The following is an 18,743-nucleotide window of genomic DNA, read 5'->3' as shown; positions in this document are numbered from 1 at the left end:
TCTTGGGAATTATATTTTCATAAAAACAAGCTATTCTTTTAACTCTTGTCATATTTCTTCTAGAGCTTATAAACACATGTACTGCCACTCAGATTTCATTCACATCAATCTTAATGTTTCCATTACAGATCTCTATAATTCAAACTCAACCCTAATTTGTCCAATGAGTATACAGCACACCTGCCATTCTTTGATTCATACACATATATACTACAAATCATGTCCATCAATAGAAGAAGACAGCACTGTCAACCATTTATTGGCACTCTTGCTCATTTGAAGCTGCCTTTAAAACACTGAAAAAAAAATATTCTAATATCTTTCCTTCTGTTGGAGGAAGTCAGTTTAACGTGACTAGAGGAAAAGTATTCTAATCAATACCTGCAAATTACAGTCTAATTTGTAAAATATGTTTTCTCTCCACTAAGCTGTTGCTAACATAAGAAGTTACAGCAGAATTGGTAATATTATGATATTTTTATTTACCTTGTTTAATCCCACAGTGCTATGAAACTGCTGCTGTTTTTGTCACTTTGACATATAATTCCTTTCCAAATTTGCCTAATTGTAATAATTATTTTTAAATCCCCTTCTAAAAATTGGTTAGAACAAGTTCTGAATATAAAGCAACATAACAACATTTTTTGATCAGTTTGAAGATTAGTTTGAATCCATAATGCTTGAAAATCAGAAATGCTATTTTGTGGCTATTCAGCAAAGCTATATTAATGCATATATCTACATATAAACATATATATATATATATACATGTAAAAAAATCTTACTTGTCACACTGGGAAATAGAACCTGCTTATAATTTTATTTTAATAGAAAACACTATTAGCAAAGAAGATTACATTAATTTTCTGAATTTTGACATAGGTTGAATGAATAATAACATATATTTTTAGCTACCTTGTACAAAGATCCAAATACAGAGGGAATTCCTTGATTTCATGAAGATCAAGATTCCACAGAAACTGGTCTTGTCTGAATAAGTGATTTAATATATACACTGAGATATTCTGAAATGGAACGTAAGTATATTTCCTATAACTATATCACTAGTTAGAAGAAGGGCTGGCTTTTGAAGCCTACACTGGTGAGGGAGCAAACAGAAGGCACACATATTTCTCTAATGAACCACTGTATTTCATCTCTCTTCTCTAATTGTCCCTACTTGTGCAAATCACAAGGCACTCATTTTAGTACTGAAGAGCAAATTTCAGCAGTAAAATACTTGCTTACACATCTGTCAGTTTCATGTATATACTAAAGTCATTTTCCTTGCCTCTATTTATTCTGATGCAGGTCAGAAGCCTTGCCTTGTACAAGCATCAAAATCCATGCTGCTGACACACTGAGCTCTGCATTTGGAAAAGGGCTTAGTGGACTTCAGATTTTTCTGTGCTCTGGTTAAGGAAATCCTAAACTAATAAGTTAGTGTAATGAAAGAGTGGCTTTTTGGGCTGCAAGCTACTTGATTCACTTCTACATTTGAGTTACAGCTGAATGTGCAACCAGTGTTGCTTCAAAACTAAAAGAGGAGTGACTTAATCTTTAATCTTCCAGAGGAGAATGTTAGCTGCCTGTGAAATCGCGGGGAGGGGAGGGGAAGGGGAGAGGGAGGAAACAACATAATGTCAAGTGCTTGACAAAGCTGAAACTTCTATTATAAACTTTAAAAGAGCAGCAATGTCTCCTTCCTCATACTCTCCACATCTTGTGTCCCATACTGCCTATGGAGAAAGTTTGAAATAGACTTTACCTCAACAGGTTACTGGACTTTTTCTGTTTTCCTAAGATTTCTGTGTCTCAGTTCGCTTAAACAGGAAAGTAAAGAGGTTTTTGTTTTGTTTTGTTTTCTGAACAGAACTATCAGTAGTCTTCTGAAGATATTATAAAGCTGGGGAGAGGTGGGTAATCCAACCTTTATTTTACTTCTATCATTGCTGTGGGTATACCTTATGCAAACACCACTTCATTTCCCAGGGAATTCCATCTGTAGCTCACTGTCTATTCTCTCCCTCTAAATTCAGCCTAAGCTCTGAGGACCATGGCTTTGACCTGAAATTATGGCTGCTCATACTGAAGAGAAAACCAGCAGATTTTTCTTGCATCAGAGCTGTAATAAATTACCTTGAATATATCAGCACAGGGCTTTATTTGCTGCTGTTTACTGAGCATGCTGCCTCTGCTATTGGCTAATGTGTGTTCCTGGTTTTCTGGAAACATATGGCATCCCTGCATACCTACGTACAATGCAGATTGTTTGGTATCTCCTGTTTTTATTTCATTAATAAACTCAGACAAACCTTCAACTTTTAACGATACCTTTTGGTTTTCCACTGTATATTTTGTGCAGCAGGCACAGAAAAGATGAAATTTCCTCTAAACTAATTTTTTGTATGCTTTAGTAAAAAGCTACCTGACCTCTGAGGTACCTCACTAGTAAACTCTCTTCTTTCCCACCACTTATTACCTCTACACCGTTTCCTATTTTTGAGGTATTTTTTGGTCCTGAAACTATTGTTTTGACCTATATGTCATAATTCTATGCTTTACTCAATTATCTGCATTGGCATTTTATCTTTGAAAAGACTATAAAATCCTGCCAGTCCCTTTCTCCTGCTGCAGCAGTAATATCTCTGAAGAATGAAAGTGCATTAGATTAAGCAAGACTGTCTATGAATGACTACACATTGGGTATTTAGAATCAAATTATTCACATCAATGTCTTCCATAATACATCCTTCAAAACATTTCTTCACCTGTCCCCTTTCTCCCTTAACTAATATAACCAAATTTGTTTGTAGGCTTTCTTTTTCTTTTTTTTTTCTTTTTTCTATTCAGTAGTGGTTGTAGGTTTCCAGTTTTCCAGTCCTTTAGAGCATGTCCTGTGACTTTAAAATAAAGTTACCTCTCTGTCTTCTGAAGGTTTGGAACAAAATTACTATAAATCTTCTATCTTCGTCCTTGTCATCAGTTCCCTATTATCAGTTCAAGTGTACCAATTTTCTCTTTTATAGTCTGTTGACTGTGAATGTACATGAAGAGTCTTTTATTGCTAGTTGAACATTCCCTGCAATTTTGATGTTTAGTTTTCTTACACCTCAAACACGGAAGAAATATGAAAATTGTTTAGTCTGGTAACAAAAGTAACTATTACAGAATCACAGAATCCTTGGGGCTGGGAAAAGACCTTTAAAGGTCATTTAGTCCACCTCCCCTGCAATGAACAGAGGCATCCACAGCTAGATCAGGTTGCCCATATCTTGAAAGTCTCCAGGGATGGGGCGTTCACCACATCTCTGGGCAACCTATATCAGTGCCTCACTATCCTCACTGTGAAAGACTTTTTCCTTATCTCTAACGTAAAACTACCCTCTTTTAGCTCGAAGCCATTTCCCCTTGTTCTATCAGCACAGACCCTGCCAAAGAGCCTGTCCCTTCTTCACTGTAAGACTCCTTTACATATTGAAAGACAGCTATGAGATCACCTTGGACCCTCCTTTTCTCCAGGCTGAAGAGCCCCACCTCATAGGAGAGGTGTTCCATTCCTCAGATAATTTCTGTGGCCTTCCTCTGGACACATTCCAACAGGTCCATGTCTCTCTTGTACTGAGAATACATCTGTACATCTGGTTGCAATACTGCAGGTGAAGCCACACCAGAGCAGACTAGAGGCAGGATCACGTCCCTCAACCTGCTGGCCATGCTTCTTTTGATGCAGCCGAGTATACAGTTGTATTTCTGGGCTGTGAGGGCACATTTCTGGCTCATGTTCAGCTTCCCATCCACCAGTACTCCCAGGTCCTTTTCAGCAGGGCTGCACTCAATCCTTTCCTCCCACAGCTTCTATTGGTAGTGAGGTGTTGCCTCAATCCAGGTGTACAACCTTGGATGACACCCCATCCCTCTGGTGTACTACACCACAGCTTGGTGTTGTCCACAAAATTGGTGAAAATGCTCTCTACTCCACTGCCAGTGTAACTGATCCCCACCCAGATTCTGAGCCATTGACCACAACTCTCTGGACTTGATCTTGCAGCCAGTTCTTCATCCATTGAAGAGTTCACCCATTAAGTCTGTATCTTTCCAATTTGGAGAGAAAGCTGTTGTGGGATACCAAGTCAAAGGCCTTACTGAAGTCCAGATAGATGACATCTGTGTCTCTTCCTTTGTCCACTGATACAGTTACAAAAGAATTAAAATCTCATCAGACTTTTTATTGATTGCTTATTGAACAGATGTTCTTCATTTATAATTAGAGTACAGCCCACATGCCTTAAAAAGAGCACTTCATGCTTCTGTGTTTTGAGAAATTCAGATCCACATCTAAGGCTTGAGGCAGACCCTTGCTCTACTACTGAAGTTCTCTTGCATATTCCATCCTTCTGATCAAAATCCTTCCTCCTATGCAAGACTGATATAAACACATGTTCCCCTGGAGTTCCTTCTCTGCCTTTTCCATACAGTTACTGAGTGCTTTAGAGAACTTGTGGTTGCAAGCAGGTAGCGCCCTAGTGACATAGTATGGAAGCAAGAGAAAATGAGAGAATACCAATTCTTGTCCACAGCTATCACATTAAGTGGGGTAATCAATTTACATTTAACAACATGATTCTTTCCCCTTTCTGTGACAGCAGCATAGACCCTAGTTTAGCCACTTTGACATAATTCTGGTTGCAACTCATTTACTGGAAAGTAATGACATTTCTGAACTAGCAGTTGTTAAATTCCACTGAATTATTATGAAAGGAAGTTTAATTTGCCTAGGTCATACCAATATAAGTTAATATTTTCAAAAAAGAAAATCAGAAATATCTCCTAAGTTCATCTGCAGACCACATGAAAAATGGATAGTGTTTGCTCAAGCTAACACAAGTTTGTTCAGTTTTTCTCTGGTGTTTTTTGGTGTATGGTAGAACAAAGTTATGATAGAAGATCACTTTAAGCATCTTAAGAAACACGGAACAGGCTATCATGCACTTAGCAATGAAGGTCTGTTCCCTTTAGAACTTGTTTGTTATATCATATTTCAACAATTTTTATGGGAGTTGTAACCCAGCTCTAAGGATTGAGGGATTTGGAGAAGGACTCTGCATTTCATAGAGATGTAAGCATAAATCTTCTAACAGTGGTGCTTTGATAGAAATAGCTTCATATTTCATAATTACTCTTCTGAGATGTATGCTTTTTCTGGCAAGTGCTTGTCTCAGACTCTCAAATCCTGCCGACAAGTAACTGCTGTTTGACCAAACCAAGATACATTCCCTATGCATACTGTAAATTTTAACTCAAAGAAGAGCTGATTTTTTTTGTATCAGAATAACTTTATGATGATTTAGGATGATGATTTTCAGTAATATTAAAAGCATCCTTAATAGCTTTGTCAAGATGATTAATGACAAATAATTTTTTTAAATATGGAAAAAAAAAAAGCTGTTGTTATGATTTCTGTATAAATTTATAATGCATTGTAATCATGTTAAATACAAAAGTGTTCTATATGATAATTGACTGTGGTGGGGCAGAATATATCCTCATCAGACTTGAGGAGAACTCCCACAGAGAAGGACCTTAGCAAGCTAGAGGACTGGCTTGACAAATACTTCAGCAAGTCCATCAAAAGCAGGTGCGAAGTCCTGTGCCTGAATTGGAGGGAATAAGAACAGCACAAGTTTGGGTACCTCTGTCGGTGTCTGGAGCATGCTAAATCTGAGTAAGCTGCCTGTTCCTGGTACAATCAAGGTTAATCATATAGGAGGCTGCATTGGCTAGAATGTAGCTATGGGTTTGAAAGAAAGAATTGTTTCCCTCTCTTCAGTATTTGAACATAGTTAATATCATACCCCTTTTTGTAGACACTCAGAAACAAATCTCAAGACAAAGGGTGAAGAAACCAGTCAGAACAGTAGAAGACCACCACGGTGGTGAAGAGGCTGAAGCATGCTGTACATCAGGAGAGACTGAGTGCACTGGGACTGCTACACCTGGAAAAGAGAAAGCATTTGGAGGAATCCTGGAAGAGGTTTGCTAGAGAAGAGAGAAGGCAGACTGTTCACATATTTCTCCTCTCCCTTAATTAAGCTAACCAATACTTTTTGCTACAGTATATATGTGTATATGTATATATATATATATATATATATATATATATATATATATATACAGTAGTGGTTGTATGTGGTTGTATCTCTGGGGTGCACAGTGACAGGACAAGTGTCATTCATTACAGATTGCAGCAAGGGGAATTATGAGTTATGATGGAAAATTTTGAAAAAGACAGTGATCACATACTAGAAACAGTTTCTTGAAGATGTAGAGCTTAACAGAGCTGTACTGGACAGGGTCATGAGCAAAATCCCCTGACTTTGATGTTGTCTTTACTTCAGACAGCAGTCCTTGGAGGTCCTTTCCAATCTGAGCTATTCTGTGAAAAAAAAAGGGAAGGGGAAGGGGAGGGGGAAGGGGAAGGAAAAGGGGAAAGGGAAGGGGAAGGAAAAGGGGAAAGGGAAGGGGAAGGGGAAGCGAATTGCAGTGAGGTTGCTTCTGAATCAGTTCTAAAATGAGTTTAAGTCTAACACTTCTACATATATTTCAGTTACAGTAAATATAGCTCTATACCAGTGATGATAGAAGAGGTGTTTTTTCCTATTTCACTCGTGGCATCCTAAACAATGATTAACAACATGTTTTTGCCAACTCAAAAATTTTAATCATGTTCTCTACATGTGCTTACAGGGTAAAAGAGATGGAAATTTCATTGGGCTAAACACTCTGCACAACAGACTGTGTTTTCCTACACTGTAGAATGTTCAGTTTCTCGCAATTGATATCTGGAATTCTACAACATAAAGAATAAAAAGAAAAGATTTTTATAGGCCTGAAAAGTGACTTGAACAATGAATAAGTATATGCTCTATAATTTATCAAAAACAAAAAAATCTTATGCGTATGCTCATGAAAATTAGCATTCATTTTAAATCTTTGAATATTCACAGAAAAATTAATAACTGCATATTTGATTGAATCTGCACTTATTGGCTTGCATTTTCTTGGTTATGTATTTGAAATTGAATTAATTTTGTTCCTGCTTAATACAACTCACGTCACCGGTAGTGCATATTACAGTCAACATAGAATCATAGAATGGCCTGGGTTCTAAGGGACAACAGTGATCATCTGGTTCCAATCCCCTGCTATGTGCAGGGTCTCCAACCACCAGACCAGGCTGCCCAGAGCCACATCCAGCCTGGCCTTGAATGCCTCCAGGAATGGGGCATCCACAACCTCCTTGGGTAACCTGTTCCAGTGTGTTTTCACCCGCTGTATGAAAACCTTCCCTGTCTGAGTTTAAAATCATTCCCTCTTGTCCTACACTATCCACCCTCATATCATCTCTGCATTGCGTTTTAAAAGTTGTGCTAGTTAGTTGTACAAGTTAATTCAGAAGGCTGTAGTTTATATTGCAGTGTATATACTTGATTTTAATATGGAAAGCTGAAAATACTTTCAAGATAAAAATTATCTACTGAAGTAATTTGAGAATTCTTTTAATGAAGTACAGATAAGAAAATCCTCTTCATCCTGCTTTGAGAATCCATATAAGGGAAAATGTTATGGATGAATCCCTTGGCTCACTAAGAGAAAAAAGTATAAGCAAAGATCATTCTCAGTTTCTTTTCTTTTAAAGCAATATTCTGTCTGTGGCCACAGTAGAGGCATGGTTCAGAAGAGCACAACCAAATTCAGTGCATTTCATTATGTAACTGGAAAAGGAGAAATAACCTCTGATAATTTTTCAAGGAAACCTAGCCAGATTTTAATTCATTTTACCAAGAAAATATTCTACTAGCGGTTACTTATTAATCTTATTGATGTAAAGGCCAATGAGAAAAGAAAACAAATTACAAACACATACAAGGAAAGAAATAAAATGTAGCTGATGGTGCTAGATGCTGGTAAATAATGGTATGATAGAAATTCTTGCCAAAAACTGTTTCAGTGGAGTAGCAGAGACAGAAGGTTGATTTCAGACAGCTTAACCTGGAACTATGGGGAAGTATTATAAAGAGGGTTTAATAAAAATGAAACAGGTTATATAACAGAAATTGGAAGAGAATGGGCATAGCCCCACGAGAGATGGTAGGGAGTAACAAAAATGCATTATTAAAAAACACTGTATAACAGAGCGAGGGAGGAAAAGAGGGAGGAAATTAACTAGAAAAGAATAGAGATTAATCAGATAAAACAAAGAAAAGGATCACATATGAGATGTCTTTAAAACTAGAACAAAGTAATAGAAAGGGAAGAAAGCAGTTAAAATGCCTTTTTCTGGGGAAATTAAAGTCCAGGAGGGAAATGGAAAAGAGAGACAAAGGAGAGTAAAGACAAAGAACAACTTTGTCAGCTTTCTATGGTGGGATGAGGGAACAGAAAAAATGAGCCAGGAGTGCCAAAATATGTTGGCATATAGGATTCAAGTTAGTTGAAAAAATTGCAGACATTTGGTCAATAAGGCATAATGGAGGAAGTTAGCTGCAGCATTTCATGAATAGAGAAAGATGATTTGATGACAAAGGATGCTGTGAAAAGGAACTAATGTTAAAACTAGAAAAAAACACAGCTTGGGGAGACTGAAGAGCAACTTGCTCCGGTGCTCTGTCATCCTCAAACTAAGGTTTTCCTCATGTTTGTGTGGAACGTCCTGAATTCTATTTATTTTTTTTTTTTGTGCTCCCTGCCCCTTATCCTGTTGCTGGGCTCAGCTGAAAAGAACCCATCCCCATCCACTTGGTTCCCACCCTGTAGGTGTTTATAGGCATTAAGATCACCTCTCAATTTTCTCTTCTCCAGGATGAACAGTACCAAGTCTCTCAACCTCTCCTTGTACAAGGGATACTCCAGGCCCCTAATCAGTTTCATGGCCATCCATTGGACTCTTTCTAGAAGTTCCCTATCTGTGCTGAACTGGAAAAAACAACAGGTTGTGTACCACACTGAGGAGATGAAAAAAAATATATCCAAGAAGTGCTATTAGAACTGGGGAATAAGCACTGCTGGTAGAGCAGGTGGGTTAGAGTGTATTTGCATTCAGTTAGATAATGGGTCAGTCTTGTAGGAGATAATGGGAATTTAAATGTCTCAGGCATGTGATGTTTATGTTTTTTTCATGTGTTGGGATGGTAATTTAAGTAATCACAACTTCTCAGCATCATGAAGAGTCACAAAAAGGTATGATTTAAAAACACTAGTATCTCAAGTTGAAGCAAGATATTTGCATTAGGGACAGTTGGGTACTAACCCACGGTGAGCTGCATATCTCGTGAGAACTGCGGTAGGGATGTGCTCTGCACCCTATTTGACACACTGAAGTCCCAAAGGGGGCCTGCAATGCTACATGTTGGGTCACCTTGAGAAAGGACCTTCATGTGTCAGAGAAAATACAATCTGGGCTTCTGGGTCTATTTTGAGCTCCATAAAAGTATACGCTTATCAGCTCTTGTTAATTAATAAAATGTAGGAAATTGCCTACACACCTTAAAAATACACAACATTATAGCTGGACTTCCTGGATTTATCAGTTTGAGCTTAGTAGTTTGCAGACATTGTTTTGTCTGATTTTTGGGGCTTGCTGTTGCATTTATTCTTCCCTGGTTATTAATAGTGTTTCTCTTTTAAAATTCTCTGTATCTTTCAAAAATTTCTGCCTCTTGTGCTGAGTCTCATTTGCTCATTTATTTCTCTTCCACTTCATTCTCTTCTCCATAATCCCCTTCTTCTGAATCTCAGTATCCGCTTTCAAAATATACTTTCCATTATGTTTCTTCCCTTCACATGTGTGTACCAAGGCATTCCAATAAAGAAGATTTTATTAAAGTAAAACTGTAATAAAAATGGAAATGGGATACCTTTCAAGTTATCATTCTTAACGTCTGCCATAACTCTTTTTGTTGGGAGCTGGTGCACTGAGAGCTCACATCCTAATTTACAATAAATTTATTGCACATAAAACAAGCTTTAAGGTCCTAGATACCCAGGCAATTTTCAAAATTGCACACTCTGTGTTCTGTTTGTTTGTTTTTTATTCTTACAGTTTAGAAATTGCATGTGTAATTAAATATATTTTTAGAATATTATAATTTTTAAAACTTCTGTGAAATAAGAGCATTTCTGTGAACTTTATATTATTAATTAAATTATTTCTGTTTCATTGTTTTGAAGATTAATGCAAGGAAAAAACAAAACAAAACAAAACAAAACTCTGTTGAATTCTTGTTCCATCAAGAAACTTCTTGTATTTCTGAGTACATTCTACTATTCTTCAACTGACTGTGCAGATTTCTGTGGCCAGATCGGGACAGAGGGGCTAGAAAATGCATTAATTATATTAGACTACAAGAGTTAATTTGTTCTTTAAAATATTGAAAGCAATCACTGAGACATGTACAGCTTCCTTTTTTTCATTAGATTACAGCCTGGTTTGCAGTAAGAGCTGATACATAAACTGCATATGCTATTTGTATTATGCCCCATGATTCAAGGTTGCTGTGTAAAAATGGCATTGTTTAATGCAGTCCTTTTCACTTTTTCCTTTTGGAAAAGTCCTTCTCAATAGCCCTGAAGTATATAAAGCAATGCATTGTACCTACTGCAAAAATCTAAACAAACAGAACTTCCATGAAAAAGCCTTCTTCCTCATCTGACCACTGGACTGAGTCTCTCTGGCAAACTGAATATCAAAGTCTGAACTATCCTTTCAGCTTCAAAGTTAAGGTCACAGTCTCAAACTGGGACTAATTATCTGGCTCAGACAGTTTTGTGAGAAAAGAAATTAAATATCCCCTTAACCCATGCAAAGGCAAAAGTAGAAATGAAGACAAGACAAAATGTTTAATCTTATTTTCTTTGTAGCATCTTCTTTAAGTACTTTGCTTAACATTCCTTATTCCCTGCTGTCCAATACTGTCTTTTCATAGAGTGTTCTTGCCATTTAAAATCATATCACTGCCTGATATCTTCTCTGATGTCTCTGTGACTACTAGTTACATAACATGATAAAGAACACAATTCTCAGTCCACTACTTCCTCTAAATTATTTGTAATTACAAGTATTCTAATTTGGTTAGATTTATGCTCTATTCCACTATTTATTTATTTGTATAAAGATTTTTTGTCAATGTGCATTGTACTTTGCAAATGTGCTTCCCATTTGGATTTACAACATGGTGTAGTCATAGTTAGCAAATTATAATTTTAGCAAGGCTTTAAGTAATTTAAATAAACTCAACATCAGTGTTTATATTTGTTCACTTCCGATTTGTTTCTAAATATTTTTGGTTTTCATTCAGTTAGTCAATTCACATTTTCCCTTCATTTCTCAACAATGAGGATGTTCTCTTCTTGGCTTAAGTATGCAGGATTTTTTTAATGCTTACTTACATAGTTATCTTCATTGTTTGTTTGGAAGAGAGGTGCAGTGATCTGTTTGGATATGTCCATAAATTTAGATCAATGTATTTACATACAAGGGCTTAAAATGAAACTGTGAGCTCTCAAAGCCTCGGGCATCTTACAAAATTCAAGTGCTAGTATGCTTAATGAAATATTGAAAGGAAAGTTAAAAATGAGAAATATTTGTTTTGTCTTTGCAGTTTATTACTCTTATACCATTATTAGGAGCATTGGTTAAATATTACACAATAAAAATTGAGTTAATTTTTACATATTTATATGAAGACAAAGCATTATGTGTAAGTATAATAAAATCACAATGTAGATGTAATATATTCATTGTAAAATATATACATTTAATTACTTATATTGACAAACTGTGAGCTTTAAAAACAGCACTGTTGAACATCAAATTATGTATTAATGGGGCTAAATAGCAGTTCATTTTATTTTTAGCTCTATACAGACTAATTAACTGTCTAATTACTGCACTCAGTTCTCAGTATACACAAGTGGTAAGTTAAGTGATAGTGTACACATTCCCTAATATTTGGCCTATATGGGACTAACTCTTAAAAATCACAAAATAATCAAGCTTGGAAGGGACCCTGAGAGATCATTTCATCCAAATTCCACTCACAGTATGGTCAGTGCATATTTCAGACCAGCTTCCTTAGGACTTTGTGTAGTTGTTTGTCGAAACTTTCAACAAACCCTATAACCTCACTGGGTAACCTGCTTTAGTGCTGAGCTATCCTACAGCAATATTTGCCCCCTTTTATCAGATTGAACCCTCCCGTTTCAATTTGGCATCATTGTCTCCTAGTGTCTCACAGTAAAATTCTATAATGATACTGGCTCTACCAGTATCATTAATCTCTTAATCCCTATGTCAGCAATAGGAGAGTGATGTCAAGTCTTTTCAGAAAAGCCTCGGTTTCTCAAACTCTCCTCAGCAGGCAAGTCCTTCAGCCCCCTGACTGACTTCAAATGTAATACTCATCACAGTTTATCATGTGCAGAACAAGAATTTCCAGAAGAGATTCCCAGTTTGATCACTCTCTACTAATGGTAACTCCCTTTCTGGAACAACGTTTCTAGGTACAAAATTCTGAAAGACCGTGTTGGAGACTAATACAAAGAAGCCTTGAGTACCTCAGCTTTAAATGTTTCTACTCTCATTAAATCACAAGCCCCACTGAACAACAGGCCCCTTTTTTCTTTGTTTACCATTAATCCACTAATATATGTGTAGAAACACTTGTCCTCTTTGATGTTCCTCACCGGTTTTAATTCTAGCTTTGCTTTGGCTTTTCTAATATCATCCCAGTCTAATCAAGAGATTCCTTAAGGGGAAATTTTGAATTATTTAGGATGTTGGTTGGGAGAATCCGTTGGGAGTCAGTACTGAAGGACAAAGGGTCCATGAAAGCTGGACACTTCTCAAGAAGGAGACATGCTGTCTCTGTGTGCTATTAAATGAGTCAGCAGGGAAGAAGACCAGTATGGCTGAACTGGAAGATTTTGCTGAGACTCTGGGGAAAAAAAAAAAAAAAAAAAAAAAAAAAAAAAAAAAAAAAAGGGAGTTGCCATCTTTGCAAGAAGGGGCAGGAAAGTAGGGAAGAGTACAAGGATATTGCTAGGATATGTAGAGGGGAAATCAGAAAGATGAAAGTCCAGCAAGAACTTAATCTGAGCACAATTGTTAAAGATAATAACAAATGTTTTTACAAAAATATTAATTACAAGAGGAGAGCCAAAAAAAAAAAAATCTCCACCCTTTACTGAACAGAGTGGGGAACATTGCCACCAAGAATGAGGAAAAGGCTGATGTTCTTAATGCTTTCTACACTTGTGTCTGTAACGGTCAGACCAGCTATCCTCAGAGTACCCAGCACCCTGAGCTGGAAAACAGGTATGGGGAACAGAATAAACTTACCACAATTGTTGTGCTCTAATCTAGCAGGTGTTATGTGACTGTGTGAGCATCACACAGTCATTCACCCGTTCCCCTGCTTCCTACTGGGATGGGGAAGATAACTGGGGAAAAAGGTATAACTCATGAGTTGAGATAAAATTATTTACTCTCTATTTATACAGAGAAAATGAAAAGCGTAATAGTTATATACATATATATAAATTTGTACAACAAGTGGTACATAAACAATTGCTCAATACCCCCTGATCACTGCTCCAGCTAGCTCCCCAAACAGCAGAAAAGAACAAAATGAAACTCATCCCCTTCATCCACTTGATGTCATATAATATGGAATATCCTTTTGGCAAGTTTAAATCTATTATCCTAATTCTGTTCCCTCCGAGCTCCTTGAGCCCTTTGCTGAGAACAGCCTTGATTCTGTTCAGCAGAAACACCTTTGTGATACCAATGCTCTTTTGCTCCTAGAACTAAAAATATAGCATCATACCAGACACTATGAAGAAAACAATTCCACCCCAGCTGAAACTAAGGCAACAGTTCAGGAGGAAATAACGACATGCTACACCCTCTGGACTGTCACAAGTCCATGGGAGCAGATAGAATACACTCAAGAGTGTTGAAGGAGTTGGCATAAATGATTGCCAAGCCACTTTCCATTTTTTATAAGCGATCCAGGTCAACCAGGAAGGTCCCAGGCAACTGGAGATTTGACACTGCAATAATCATCCACAGGAAGGGCTAGAAGGAGGATCTGGGGAAAGTACAGGCCTGTCAGCCTGTCTTCAGGTCATGGAGCACATCATCTCGAACGCGATCACACAGCATGTGCAGAACAACCAGAGAATCATGCTTATCCAGAATGGGTTTGTAAAAAACAGGCCTTGCTTGACCAACCCGACCCCCTTCTCTGAGCAGGTGGCCCACTTAGTGGACGTAGAAGAGACTGTAGATGCAATCTACTCACAGAATTGTCATAGAGAAGCTGATAATCCATGGATTAGACAGGTACACTCTTCATTGGGTAAAGAACTGGCTTATATAGCTGTATGGGAAATATTGGATCACAGCCTGAACCTCTGATTGACCACCTGAGGTGAGCACTAAGTCAGCCACAGGAGCACAGGTGAAGATGAATCAGCTATGTGACTAGAAGGGGTGGAGCCTGGTTCTATTTCTCCTAGACCCCATTTAGGAGCTGACTGCCTCTGAGGAAGGATTTTTCTTTGGAGGTTGCTCCTTGTGGAGTTTTTTGTGAGCCTACAACACTGGTGAGCACTTTTCATTTATCTTATTAGCCTAATTTCTCTGTATAGTTGTTGACCATCCAGTACTTTACAACATCTGTATACTTACTGATCTTAAACTTGATGAGCTAGGCAAGCCGAATAGACTAAAAAAGGCATAATGTCTTGTCTTTGGAATATCTATAAACGGGTCAGGGGGGAGAACATTAGCCCCCTAGATAAAATGATTCCTGGGTAGGTAAATGATTCTAGGATATTTAGTTCCCCTTATTATGAGTAGGTAAGCATAATTGAAAAATGTTGTCCCTTGTGTGTTATGGGGAGTATTTCCCCATTCTGCCTAATGGAATATTTCCAAGGTCTAGATAAAGGCATACTAATTAAAAAAGAAAGGCAGTTAGCTGTCTCTACACTGTTATAGCCACTGTTGAATGCTCTAAATCAAGCTGAAAGAAGAGCCAATACTTTAGGAAGCAAAAACCAGCTATTGAAAGATTGTATTGAGAAATTAGAACAGGAACATAGTATATTAATGGAAAAAAAAAAAACTTTGCATCTTCCAGTACACCAAGTTTACAATATTTCAATAGGTAATGACCATATTCCTGAAAAAACGGACCTGTTTGAGCAGGGAAATAAAAATTCTAAATCAGATCTTGAGGCTCCACTTGTAAAGGATTGCCTAGAGCTCTGTCCTATTATAACCCCCAAAAAAACCAAAGAAAACACAAGATAGACTGTCAGGACTGCCTCCTGATCAATGGCCCCCTGCCCAAACACATTTATATAGAGCAGCTAGACAATACACACCAGTGGAATTAATGGACATAGTGCAACAATTCCAGCAGAAGTCAAAAGAAAGTGTACCAACCTGGTTACTAAGACCATGGGATTCAGGAGCAGAAGGCATCATGCTTAATGGGCCAGAAATATTTAAATTGGCCACCACGATGGTGCACCCTGCCCCTAGGCAAAGATTATAAGTAGGCATCCAATAGTCAGAGATTAGAGAACACTGGATGTGCAGCCAACTACCATGTTCCACCTTTTCATGAAAAGTACATGAAGCTTTTTTAGATTTTCTTTACTTGCTTTTCTTTCTTTCCCTTATAGATCCCCTTTATTTTCACATCTGATCAGAAAACTTGCTTTTCTTCTCTTTTCTACATTGAGCATATTGAGCATATGGCTCTGTCTGGGACGGAGTTCATTTTCTTCATAGAAGCTTAGATGTTTCTGTGTTTTGGATTTGTTCTGATGTTTTCTGTTGATGCTGTTGTACAACTTGTCCACTTTTATTCTGTAAACAGACGTGATTCAATTATCTAGAATAAGGAGTTTCAAAGTGAATATAACACTTAGTTGTGCTATGAATCATGTGTTAATAAACAGGCCGAATCTCAGTTATATTGGTTTCAATCCACCTTACATGTGTATAGTTATGTGAATTTACATCAGAGTCACAAATCATGTGGAATCAAATGCAATGTTACTGCTTGGCCATCTATTTCCACAAGGAGAGCAACATAGAGAAGTTGTAGTCATTAGATGCCTGTCTTTTACATGCTGCTGCCCTACTTCCAGATCTCAGTGATGTAGAGCACGGCCTGCACAGGTCACACATGTGTACTGCAAGCCCAAAGCATTGTGGGCTCTAAACTCTAATGGAGTTACTTGAAAATTGCTGCTACTACATGGCTTGGATGCACCTGCGAAATGTGTGTTGTGTTGCATTATAATGGAGAGAGAGCTTAGGGTTTTATATTCTATTCTGATTTGTTTGTTTTTGTTGGTTTTTAAATCTCTAACTTAGACTATGGCACCCTACAGTGAATTGGAAGATGAGGACATCTCCAGCTCTCAGGACAGAGCTCTGCCATTCTCCCAGACTAAAAGCAACTCAGAGCTTATGATCTCTTTCTTCATGGATGAGCAGAAAATACACGTTCTGTACCAAACCTTTTGGTTGATTGATGCTAATAAATACCAGTGGAAAATACAACTATTTATTCCCTTAATCTCATGGAGAAATTACCTAGTGTGAAGACTTGGATATTATTTTGAAAGCAGATCCAAGTATCTTGCAGAATACTTAACTGAAGTTATACATACCTTCAGAGTTCATGACCTGTTGATAATTTGGCAGAATAAACCAATTTCATGTAAGTTAAAAGATTTTTGAGCTAAAAGTCTGATCAATTACTGAACTAATTTATTACAACATTATTAAGTTAGTTGAAAATTGAATAATATGTTGATGAAATTACAATCTATTGTTTTTAATTTTGTCACTGTTAAGTTTTACTTCTTTGCCAAGAGAAGCTGCTTGACACAGGCAAAATGCCTCTTTCTGTCACAGTTATAAAGAGCTTTCCCAAAGCCTTAATCTGAAGGTTGCATTGTTCAATAATCCAACTTCTGAACTGAATCATTCCCGATTGAAAGAGACTATGGAAGTTAGGCTGGCAAGCAAAACCATTGTATCTTGACAAATAAGACAGGGTAACAAATGGCAAATGTGTTGCTGCAATGTAAGGACAGTAAAAATATTTTGAAGCACTTCTACTCAAGTTCTTTATTTTTAGGCAATTGTTGGCAGGCCTTTGAGAAACAAGTCAGTGCCTGTAAATTCAGAGCTGCAGATCCATCACAAGATTCCTGCTGATGATTCTAACTTTTCTTTTTATGTGCAGAAAGTGTGCAGAAAGGATAGGGCAAGGATATGCACATAATTTCAGATATCATGAATTAGCAAAATAAAGACCATTTTCTTCTACGTTGTTGTATTCTTGTGGGCATTGCTTCTCATTTTCCCAAACTCATGAGCAGTTGTTGTGGCTTCTGGGATAACTGGGTGAATCTAAGAATCCAGAACAGCCATTGCAGTCATAGTCTCTCAAAGGTAATAGCTAATGTCAAAGTGGGAATTCTCGTAACTTAATAAGCTACATTATTTACTGAGAGGAAAATCTGGCAGACCACATATAGATGACTTTGGAAAGTAATGGAATACAATATTTAAAGTGATGTTTGTTATTCCAGAAATGCTACTCTCTATCTCATGATGAAGTTAAGAGCTAGTGAAAGTAAAAGGAAGAGGAAAATCAATCCTGAAGTCCTGTCAGCAGATGTGGTGATGTTTATAATAAAAATAATCTGAAGTCTTCACACTGTCTGTTCTAGAAGCAGATACACATACAGCAAAGAAAGTTCCCAAGAACAGTCATTAATGTAGTTCTCTTTTCAAAAAGCACTATTCTTTCTCTCTCTACATAAACAGCTGTGCCAGACAACGTTTTCACTTTCTCATATAACTTATTAAAACAGCCATTAGTACTGGCAAAATAAAAAAAAAAAAGTGCATAAAATCTATTTTTACATTTTCAACTCAGAGACTAGAACATAATAAAACATATTTGAAGAAAGTAAGCTGGTTAATGTATAAAATGCAATAAAACCCTACTCTGTGATGAAGCAAGAACTTCTGAGTTCCAGAAGCCATTCTTCTGTATTGCTTTAGAAAATATGTGGTGACAGCATGTCTCATTCCTCCACCACTCTGTTGGCAATATGAAACAAGGGATGTACTCAGCAGTATGACCTGAAATATGGCAACTGAAACGATCAGACATCAGAGTTTGCATAAAAAGGCTTATGCACTATATAGCAAACTAAATAATCATATAACAGAATCATAAAATGGTCTGCATTGAAAAGCATCTTAAAGATCAACTAGTTTCAATCCCCCTACTGTGATTAGAGTTGCCAACCACTAAACAGGATGCCCAGAGCCACATCCAGCCTGACCTTGAATGACTCCAAGGATGGGGCATTCTGTTCCAGTGCGTCACCAGCCTCTAGGTGAAAAACTTCCTCTTAGTATCCAACCTAAACCTCCCCTACCTTAGTTTATAAACATTCCCTCTTATCCTATCACCATCCACCCTCACAAACAGCCGTTCCCCCTCCAGTTTATATGCTCCCTTCAAGTACTGGAAGGCCACAATGAGGTCTGCCCTGAGCCTTCTCTTCTCCAAGCTAAACAAGCCCAGTTCCCTCAACCTTTCTCCATAGGGAGGTGCTCCAGCCCTCTGATCATG

Source organism: Tetrao urogallus (genome assembly GCF_951394365.1).
Source record: "Tetrao urogallus genome assembly, chromosome: 3".
Lineage (NCBI taxonomy): Eukaryota > Metazoa > Chordata > Aves > Galliformes > Phasianidae > Tetrao > Tetrao urogallus.
Note: the sequence above shows the minus strand (reverse complement) of the source record.